At 45.8% G+C, this 11,459-nt stretch overlaps 1 long non-coding RNA gene across 6 annotated transcripts; it reads right to left on the bottom strand.

The window, feature by feature from the left end:
• Nucleotides 1–4,695: 4,695 nt before the first annotated feature.
• Nucleotides 4,696–8,039, bottom strand: LOC125537662. 6 transcript variants are annotated; one of them, XR_007296022.1, is made up of 5 exons: nucleotides 7,728–8,036; nucleotides 6,939–7,661; nucleotides 6,249–6,526; nucleotides 5,241–6,145; nucleotides 4,696–5,043 (listed from the first exon to the last, which is right to left on the bottom strand). It is a non-coding gene; the product is annotated as an uncharacterized LOC125537662 (long non-coding RNA). The 6 variants fall into 6 exon arrangements; XR_007296023.1 differs by having other exon boundaries at nucleotides 5,241–6,106; XR_007296020.1 differs by having other exon boundaries at nucleotides 5,241–5,409; nucleotides 6,028–6,526; nucleotides 7,728–8,033.
• Between the last annotated feature and the right edge of the window lie 3,420 nt (nucleotides 8,040–11,459).

Genomic DNA, 11,459 nt, shown 5'->3' with positions numbered 1-11,459 from the left:
GCATAGGAAAGGGGGCGCTGGAGGGGCTGCTCACTTTGGCCATGGGCCTCTGGAGCAGAGGCTAGGCTGGGCGGACTGGGCCTTTTCGCGGCCCATGCGCGGGGTCAACGCAGGCGCTGGAGGCGTCGGCCCCCTGGTTCGAAGCAGAGGCGGGGCGTGCTCGTTCCCGAGCAGAACGAGTGGGTGCCGGCTGCGTCTTGAAGCAGGAGTTTGGCGGCGAGGAAGAGACGGAGGCGCAGGGGATGGAGGGGCGCGTCTCCAGGCGCGGGACGGCGGCCTCCGGCGATGGGCGTCTAGATCCGGGGCGTGGGCATGCTGAGAGCGCCAAAACCGGGCGCGGGCAACGCATCTTGAAGACGAGGGTGGCCATGGCGGGTCCCTCCGCAGGTCGACGGCGACGAGGCGAGGGAAGGCCCTAGGCGGTGGAGGTCGTTCCCGGCGGCGGCTTGACGGATCGAGGCAAGAGAAGACCCTGGGCGGCCATGGCGCTTGGCGTGCTCCCTGTTGCAGTGGAGCAGAGAGAAAGAGAGATGCGTGAGAGAGAGAAGAGAAAGAGGGGAACGGGCGTGGCGGTGCTCATCTTCGGCGGCGAGCTCCTGCGGGCACCGGCGGCAGCGGTCGGCGATGGCTTGCAGGGGGCTTGGCGGGGCTGGAGTGACGGGAGGCGGCAGGGCTTGCCGGGGTGGTCGCCGGTCGAGGCAGGGGCGAGGTCAAGCTCGGGGACGAGCTGCTCCGGTGACGAGGTAGGCCAGCAGGAGGAGGCGGGCGCGCTCGGGAGCAGCAGATCGAGCAGCTCGATCGGGAGGCGGCGCTAGGCTTCAGGTGGAGGTCTGGTTGGTGGGATAGGATCGCAAGGTGGGAGGAGGAGGCCGTAGGCTTCGGTGGTGGGCTGGGCAAGGGGATCGAGGTAGATCGAGTGAGGGGATCCCGAGAGAGAAAAGGAGTCGGTCGGGTGACGGCGGAAGGAAAGGGATGGATGGGAACAACTACCTAAAATTTAGGGTTAGACTGATATATATATATACCATATATATATATAGGGTGGGTCTATTATGATAACACCCTTAAGAGTCTTATTCTGCACACCGAATCGCTTATTCTGCTAACACCTCTCTCCGTACCGCACCGCGAACCGAACCACCCCACTGCCACTAACAAAGCCCACCCCCAGCTCCCGCACGACACCCACCTCCCTCTTCCCCCGATCCAAACCCCCACCTCCCTTCACCTTCTACCGGCGTCGCCGCCAGAGCACCACCTCACCTTCTCCCACCTTTCCCCCGCCACGCCCCACCTTCCTCCACCGCGCCCACCCCGGCGAGCCCCGCCGCGCCATGGCTCCACCACCCCCGACCTTCTCCCCTTCCAACCCCGCGCCGTCGGACCCCCCCCCCACCACCCCGCCGCGCCGGATCCATGCCCCGCCGGACACCCGCGACGCCCCGCCGCCGGATCCAGCCCCTCCAGTCCGCCCCCTCCGGCCAGCACCACTGCCTCCTCCCCATCCATGGCGATCGCCCCGCCACAGCAACCTCTCCCTGTGCTGGATCCGGTGGGATCCGCCTCCATCGCGTCCCGCCTGGACCCCCGCCGCTGCGCCGGGGCAGCTCCCCCGTCCGGCCTCCTCCCCATCCTGGACTTGACGGCTGATGGGTCCAGGTCGCTCATGCCTCCGGTGGCTCCTGGGCGAGAGGACTCTCTGCAGTTCGGTGGCGCTTGTGGTGCAGCTCGGTGGCAGTGCAGCTCGGTGGCGCTCGTGCGTGCAGTGCGTTCGGTGAGTGCATGCGTTTCAGTGCATCTCGTGTTGACCCCGACCACCATCCTCCATCGCCGTCCGTCTCATGCTGCCCCTCCTGACCGCGCGCCCCTGGATTCGGGCAACCAGGCCTGCGCGCCATGCCACGCGCAGCCCGCTGGACTTCGACCGCTGGGGGTGTGGTGGTGGTGGGCTGCAACTTCATCTCCCTTATGCCCGCAGGTGCCGCCATGGGCATCTCAATCTTGTCTCCCATCACCGGCATTCAGTTGAGGATAGGGCGCTGCTGGCTTGCAGTTCGCTTGGTTCCCCATGCTGTGGTGCGGTGCGTCACCGTCGTTCTATTGCACTTTGGGACCTTCTTTTTCTTAAGATTTTGCTTGTCTGCAGTTCGCCTATGATCTTGGTGCGGTGCCTTGGATGTGCTAGCGGCCGCTCTCTGTGTGGTTGGCCACGCTGTCCTTTGTAGATCGCTGGAGTGACAGAGGAGGTGCTCTACATGGCGTGTTGCAGTTCCTGGTGCCACTCCAGTGCAGCTCGGTTTGTGAAAAAAAGTGGAGTTCTTTTTTTGTTGTTGTAGTAGTTCCTCGTCATTGTAATTTGTGTGTGTTTGTACTATGGATTAAAAAGAGGATCACTGTAGTTCGTTCGCCCCGGCTCGTAGTCCAGATATGTACAGATCGCAGCTCTCTCGAAAACATTCATTGAAGAAAACAACAACAAAATTGTTTAGGTGCAGCTCACTTGTTTCATTGCCGCAGTGATCTTCTCTCTCCCAATGGTTCACTATGTTGCCGAGTGCAAAAACAAATTGGAAAAGTTGATTTTTTTTAATGCAACTCACTCTGTTTGGTGTGTGCAGTAGAAAGAATATTGGAAAAAGAAAAATTGATGCAGTGCACTCACCTTGTCCCTGCAGTACCAACGCTCAACACGAAGTGCACTCCACCACATTTGGAAAAATTTACGTCCCACAAAAAAAACCATGCAGTGCACTTGCCCATCTAATGACGTGCGGTATTCCGTCTGAAGCAGTGCCTTCTTCTTTCCCCGTCCGAGAAAAAATACGTCTAAACAAAAAGAAACCATGCAGTGCCCTTGACCATCTAATGAAGTGCGGTATTTCGTCTGAAGCAGTGCGTTCTTCTATCCGATGCAGTAAATATGACGATTGGTCTCGCGAAGAACAGAGTGTCCGCTTTTTGGTAAAATCGAAACTGCTCTTAAACCGTAAGGTATTAGAGAGAGTGTTCTACATGAAAAAGTTGCGTCTCGTCGATATCTTTCCAACAGCGTATGATTTGAATTATTCTGACCAGCCGTTCGTAAAAATTTCGCGAAAAAACAACCGCTGCCTCTCGAAGTCAGCCGCACGATTTTCAAAATTAACTAAAATCCGTAAGGAATCTCAAAACCATTTCAACATATGGAAGTTGCGCCTTGTCCGTAGCTTTCCAACGGCGTATCATATGTCTCGTTTCGACAAACGGTTAGAAAACTGGAGCAAAAACAGTACTGAAAATTTCAAAAAAATTGAAAAACAGAGTTCCACGATTTAGTAAATTTGAAACTACTCTTAAACCGTAATGAATTAGAGAAAGAATTTTATATGAAAAAGATGCGCCTCGACGATATCTATCCAACGACATATCATTTGCTTCATTCCAACAAGCGGTTTAGAAAAAAACACGAAAAAACGCTCGCTGCCACTCGTCATCCGCCGCACTATTTTCAAAACTGCTCTTAAACCATGTGGAATCTCGAAAGTGTTCAACATGTCGAAGTTGCGCCTAATCCATAGCTTTTCAATGGTATATTACACGCCTCATTCCGATAAACGGTTAAAAAATTAGAGTGAAAACAGTACCGAAAAATAACGCGTGCAGTTTTTTCCGACGAGAAGTTCACTAGTCTCTATTGCAGTGCTCGTCGTCAAAATGATGCAGTGCGCTCCTGTTGAGCGTGTAGTGCTGAAGTGGTGTGCAGAATAGTTATTCTCCTAATATTAGCAGAATAGACCGTCTATATATATATATATATATATATATATATGTATATATATATATATATATATATATATATATATACCGAGGGTGCAGAATAAGTTATTCTTCACCCGAAGTAATCTTACAATCATTTCATAATTAAATTATGTTTGGAATTCAAATAGTTACATTCCTATTGATTCACTACGTAAAATTTGACATAAGAAAATAAAAATATAGGTCATAAGACAAGAAAATTTACAGTTTATGTGTATTTTAGACTATGTTTTTACGTTTGTAATTTTACATAACATAAAATATTTTTTACGGCGATTATATATTTTCGTACGGTCTCTTTTTGCGTCAGAAATAAGACAAAACTTACGAAACGTAAAATTACGATGGATTGATGGTAAAATAGAGAGGGGGTGAAGAATAACTATTCCTCACCCATATATATATATATATATATATATATATATATATATATACATATATCGCGCTATTCGTCACCTTGGGTGAGGAATTCTTATTTCTCACCCCAGTCCATCTCCCACGACCACTACATGAAAAGGTAAGAAGTGAAAGCACTTGAGGTAGGATTACAGGTCGAAGAAAGAATCAGCTTCCATTCCGTAAAAAAAAGAGGGAGGTAAACTTACGACATGCAAGTCCCGTTTTTAGGTCGTTCATGGTTGCAACTAATCTGGCGGATCAAAATGACTGCAAAAACAAATGATGCCGTTGTAATATTATGGAATGAGCAGTAGAGGCGTTCCTGACTTTTTTACCCATAGGATGTGTGCGTATATTGTACGTATCTTTGGCCAATTACATCTAGTCTCTAGCAAAATTGAAAGGCCTGCATACTTTGGATTGTTCTGCAAACTGCAAGACTATTACGAAGGGAAAACAACTGTGAAAAATTGATTTAGTATTACAATCGGAAAAAAGTAAAATTAGATAAAGTCTTCGAAATTTCATTTCTTTTCTCAAAAAACAGTCTGAACACTTTACAAAAGACATCCAACTGGAAAATGTCTGTTATGAAACTAACAGCCTCATGAATGAGACGACATGCCACCTCCTTCCATTGCCACAATTGGCAGGCTCACTTAGTTGACATCAGAAGCTACACGTTTCCTGTCTCCATTGTGAGTAGTTGGTGTTTGATGTTTGAAATGGCAAAAAAATATCTATAAGAAGCATCCATAACACCAGTTGATCTGTTGGATATCCGGCAATGGAAAACTTGTTTTGTGGCCTTGCCACATTCACATGAGAGCTATGGATGGTGGCTATCTGCAAAATAACTCGTTAGTACATATCCCACTCACCAGATCTTGGAATTCAACATTAAATAATTAGGAGTGATAAATTAATAGATCCATGCATGTATTGCAACACACGAAGAAATTACAGGTAGTAAAAGGAAGAATGCTACACAGCTTCACAAAAGGAAGAGTAAGAAAAATCAACGATATGAAGGAAAGTTCTACCTTTTCTATTTCATGGCAGAGTTCGATATTTTCAGACCAACTTCAATTGAGAATGGACATGCCATGCTACCCACCGAAGCCAGCTATGTGCTGCTCAATAGACAAATACTGCCGAGTAATTGTGAAGCAACGTTTTGGAACTATTGGCTCGCTTATAGATATCGGCATGCTGCCGGGATGAAAATGGAAATGATCAATAGCAGACTAGTTAGGCTATCGACGTACTGCCGGGATGAAAAATTGAAATGATCAATAGCGGACTGGATAAGTTATGTATGCAAAAGCATGCATATAACAATGTAGATGAATCAATATTAAATGGGGTGAAAAAAGAGCATGTCAATGGCACTATGACAGTGTTACAAATATATTAAGTCACAGAGTATAAATTGACCATACTTTAATGGACAGCTTTGCAAGATAGGAAAATGGGTTGAAGATGAACAAAGTCGATTCCTTACAGTACATGAACCTAATGTAAAAATGATATTTCGATCTTCCATATAGAATCCATGGTTACGATTTGTTTCAATAATGTACCAAAATAGATGGTAAATCTGCAAGCTTCGACGGAATGTAGAAACTTGGCAGATATGATTTTGTTTTAATGATAAGTGGCGATGTATGTGTTAATTTTTTGTAGCAACTAGCCGCATGATAAGAAATAAAAAGAAATAATCATTATCTCATTATACATCAGAAATTATTCCTTGGAGACATGCAGAAGAGGAGCCAAGCATTTTTTAATTTGTGCATGATAAGATGCATAGATAGTCATCCTACATACCAACATTGTATTGAAGTCAAGGAGCATCATTTGAACATGAAACTTGAGCGACAAATCAAGCAAACACTTACATATGGACCTACAAAATGTGTACCTCACAAGCATGTGGAACGTATACCTGAATTAAATAGACAGTATTCATCTAAATTGCATACAAAATTAGAATAGAAAAATTAAGAGAACTAGTAACCCCATAGCATCGACTTGTTGGCAGGATTTACCTTACAAACGAAATTTGATGTCAGGACATGAATTTCTGAAACAAACAACTGCAAATGCTAGGTTTGCTCACCATGAAATCCCGAATGGAAAACAGTAACAAAATCTGAACGAAAAAAAGCCTAGCTGGACTCAGGATTTAGCTTGCCACCGTACCCTGACATCGAAGCTCACTCGTGTGCTCCGCCCACCATATAACCACCCGCAGCTGTGCCGAGGCGGGCCGGCGCTTGCTGATGTCATCCGTCGAACCGGCCGCAGGCTCCCAAAGCTTCAAAACCTTTGGGTAAAAGGAAAACAATCTCAGAAATTGTCCTAGAAAAGAACGATTTAAAGATTCACGTACACCTAAACCATGTACTTGTATGAGCACACAACTAGTAAACACTCCTTAATCTAAATCGGGTTATTCATTTTTTGTAGATGGCTTAACAAACTCCAAAATAGAACACTCGCCTTGTCCTGTTCTTATGCAACTAACACAGTTAATGTTTGCTAATAGGAAAAATGGTTTGCTTTATACAAAATCTTTGATTTGTTGGAACTGCCGAAGACACTAGTTGTGAATTCCAATTAGGTAACTGCATAGTCCAGGTAGCTACGCCAGCAGCTATGCCTGATTGTACTATCTTTGAATCAAGCTAATTTCCTGGCGTACATGACAATCTCCTGAAGTGACTGATGCAACAAACCTTGATATAACAAACTGAAGAGCAGTTGAACCCCAATCCTAAGTTCCTAACCCATCAGAACAATAGTGTTCTCACCAGCGCACCATTGCCTCGTCTCCAAGTCCCTTGCATACATATTCTTCTACTCCTAGATTGCTTGGCAGAATTTCAATTCCTCGTTTGCATAATAAATTCATAAAACATAAAGTTAGCATCATCAATTCAAATCCTATCTTAAGAATAGCACAGAACAAAAATCCTCGTAAAGTGAATATTCTTTAATTGAAGAAATATTGCTCATACGTATGTGGAAATTTCAATTAACACAAAATTAGAGAGAATTAGCATTGTCAGCTAGGTACAGGTTGATTCTTTATTTACATCATTACAAACATTCAATTAAGTCGTACCAATCATTTATTGCTACAGGATGGAAATTAGTCAAATTTAGACAAAAGAAAAACCAGAGAGAGGATTCACATGTCCTGTGACAAACAAAAAAATATCTCAGCCAGATCGAAGCCTGATACTGTACTGTTGTTCCTTCGTCTCCGCAGCCTTGAGCTCCCCCTCTTCTATGCCATCCACATGGCTCATCTCCTCCGCTATGATCTACACCTCTGATCCCACAGCCAGGAGCCCGTCTCTAGCATTACCTCCATCGCCTGAGCTCCTCATTTTTCTTTCCTTTCATTTCTTGCCTTTCTTCCTCTTCCCTTGCACCGCTCCCAAAAACCAATAACCCTAAACCTAGAAATTCAGAATTCATGGAGGAGGATAGGGAAGTTGGGGGGGGGGGGGGGGTCTTACTAGCGATAATACCGCCGGCGGTGGAGAGCGACGCCGGAGAAGGCCGTTGTCGCTGCCGAGCTCGCCCGGACCTTACACCACCCACGGCGCCTCTGAGTCCCTACCGCATGAGAGCGGAAAGGAAGTACTCCGCGCGCCAGAGAGGTAGTCCGCGCCGCCGGGTCGTCCCTCCGGTGCCGTCACTGCCGCTGCCTCCGGATGACGAGATGGGAGATTGGGAGGAGAGGAAGAGAGGAACGGACCGGGGCAGTGGGCTGTTTTTTTTTACATCCGGGGGAGGTGGGCGACCGGTTAACTTTTCCATCGATCTAAAATTACATCGACTAACGTTTCGCTCGGTCGATTGACCCGGGTGAAGAATATTATTCCTCACCCAGGGTCAGAGTTTCTATATATATATACTAGAATGGAAATAGGAGGGAGTATTTTGGATCATCCGATCAAAATCGGACGGTTCAAGAAAACTAGGTTAGGAAGTCCAATTAACAAAATGGAGACGTTTTGTAGATGTTTGGGGATGATCCAGACCCAACGGTGACGACTGCCCGGGTCGGGTCCGGAGAAGTTTCGGACGCGCATGTGAGGGGTTCGATGTACTGTGCAGATAGGGTTTCGGGGTCTGGCGGTTTACAGCGGACTGTGCAGAAAGCTTTGGGCTGAGAGAAGAGAAGAGAGAGAGACCCGGAGACTGTTTCCGGAGACCGAAAACGTCCGGCGTTTGACCGACTATAATGTCGCTATAGTTATCTGTTGGGCTATCAAACGAACCCCGAATGCGATGAAACTTGGCAGGCGGCCTACCTACAACATAACAACATCGCATGCCAACTTTCAACCCATTCCGAGAACATTTTCTGGCCACTTATAAAATAATATTTCGGGCATGCCGCGGGCGCGTGCAAGTGTGTCTGGGCTCAGAACGGATAACAGACGGAACGAGGAGACTGGGACGGATGCAAGTTTGAAAACATGATGATGCAATGCGGATGGTGACATGGCAAGATGCAACATGCAAACGAATGACAAGGCAACAACAACGAATAACTGGAAGTCACCTGGCGCGTCGGTCTCGGGGCGTTACATGAGACAACGAGGGTTGCAGAAAAACACAGGAAGGCCCTGAAAAGAGAGCTTGATGAGATCAAGAAGAGAAAAGCTGAGGAAGCCTTACACAGGTTCCCCCGCACCTCAAGTGTGCCTTCGTCCACTAGGCCATCATCTCAAAACTCGGAGATAGGATCTGGAACAGCAAGCACACAAACCCAGGTCAGGAACCCGCCTCGTTCCATCACAAAGGGGCGTCCAAAAGACATAAGATACAAATCGGGATTGGAGATTCAAGCAAAACACAAGAAAGCAAAGAAAGGGGCGGGCAATCCGTAAGCAACATTGGAGCACTGTGACTTGGTTTGTTGGTGACATTTTCTGTAAGATAGATGTTCTAAATTTTTCAAAATGGGAGAATGACTCCGGAGGGGCATCATAATTTGAAGGAAAATGCCATGAATGAATGACTGTAGTTGCCCCATGTGTGGTACTGAATTTGCCATGCCTTTTCTCCTGAATCTACCATGCCCGTTTCACTGAATCGGCCATGCCTTTTACACTGAATCTGCCATGTTAGTTATACTGAATATGCCATGTTATTTATACTGAGTCTGCCATCGCGTAGATTTACATGTTCAGTTAACGCATTTTAGTCCACACATGTTGTATTGTGTGCAAACTGTGGAAAACGAGTTAAAACAATCACGTGCAAAAACCGCACGGTTACGGCTGTGTACGAACTACCATGCTAACCGATATAAGTTAGCAATGCAAAAAACCCAAAAAGCCAAACGAATAAGAACGATAACCTTCATTAACCGTGTCTGATCAACTACATTTGCCATGTTTTCAGACATCATAGACGCATTCAAGACACCAACCTAGTACTATCAACCACGAACGCATGATAATACTGAAAAAACATAAACGTAGCTGCTGTCACACCTAAATAGGTTCACATCCACACACATATTACAAAAAAAATTCAAATGTCGCTCACACACCACCACTATATACTAGGCTACGGGGAGATGCTTTCATAACTTAGTACACATACATAGTTTTGAAAGAACAAGGTAATACTTACATTCCTCGGCAATAGAATGTAAGGTGGGCGTGCGGTATGGAGCACCACGTGATCACTTATACTTCTTGTTGGCCTTCTTGACAGCTTCCTCTATGAACTCTCGTACGTTGGACCGCGTGTTGAAATCTTCATTCATCAACCAATTCCATGTGTATATTTTACGGAGCTCAACGACCATTGCAACTGTGATGATAGGGACACGTCGGCCTTCCCACTTTGCAAGGTATTCCAACATGTGAAAGCCACAACCAGTCCTGTAAAAAATCAGTTCAACTCAAGAGAACACAGAATATCATAAACTTCAATGCAGAGGTGACAAAAAGGGTTTAGGGATTGGTGTAGATGACACATGAAAAAAAATAGTAATTACCGGTTTCCTTGCTTCGTAGTCGCGACATACTCGATTGGAAAATGGCCGATCTGGACCCTAGAGTTTTCGTAGTGACGGTTCCATGTCTCTTTGAGGTTGTTGATGAAGTATTCAGCATGTGTAGTAAGGTCTGCATCAGCTTCTGGACGCATTGAATCAAGCATCTCAAAACATTGGTTCTTCAGGTCAAGGCAAATCGCGTAGTGGTGACCACACTTGTCATGTGGGTCCTGTGGTGCAAGCTCCTGGAACATGGGGAACAATACCTGAAAAAGTAAAAATAAAGGGAGAAAAGCAGAGTTGAAATCAAAAATAGCGAAATGATGTAGTAGGAACAATGATTTGAAAAAGATATTGCCGGATGCAATTAGAGGTACATGAATGACAAAAAGCAGTGAGTGTCCATAAAATGCGCCCGCAAAGAATGTTTATTTGCCATGTTTAATTAAAAGAAGTTGCCATCCATGTATGAACAAGTTGCCAACTATTCTAATTGATTTTGCCACATAAGTTGCATTAAAAAAGCAGTCAAACTTATTGTACGTGGCAGCTGTTGCCACATGAAACATCTGTCACAAAAAACAGTATGTAGCCACACATGTGAAGCATAGCTACTGACAAAAACATAACATGGGACAAAGAAAATGTGCAAAGAAGGAAGGAATACTCACACATTTCTTCATTGTGAGCTTGAAATCACCATGAGCAGCAAAATGCTTCCTCAGGATTTTGTGGTGGAAGTCACCATCCCATATTTTGCAGGTCACGCTGTACTGCATGATTGTTTTGTTGGGAGACATATCCATATGCCTGTTCATGAAGTCAATCCCACATGCAACTACATTCTTCGACATTTTGCCGAGTGGCCTCACAGACTTGGCAAGATCACCCAGGTCAATGTACATCGCATCGCATTGTATGATCTTGGTTCTGTCCAAACATGAGCTATATGAAAATGATATAACATGAAATAATCATGTCTACTAAGTAAAAAAAAGAAATAAATCGTAAACAGAGCATCTATAGAATAGCAAAAAGGAAGAAAAGTAAAGAGGAAAGCAAATGAGGGGTTATGCGGTGTGGTCATTACGCTTTCAGCTCCTTCATGTGCTTGCTGTTGGACCTCGCATTTCCAAAGCGCTTGACAATATCGTACAGCTGGTTCTGATCATTTGTGGCCTTGACTTCTGGCTCATAGTCATCCGCGGGTGGTGCATGAACTACCTAT

The sequence above is a fragment of the Triticum urartu genome, chromosome 2 (assembly GCF_003073215.2).
Source record: "Triticum urartu cultivar G1812 chromosome 2, Tu2.1, whole genome shotgun sequence".
Taxonomy (NCBI): Eukaryota; Viridiplantae; Streptophyta; class Magnoliopsida; order Poales; family Poaceae; genus Triticum; species Triticum urartu.
Note: the sequence above shows the minus strand (reverse complement) of the source record. Positions and strands in the feature narration are given on the sequence as shown.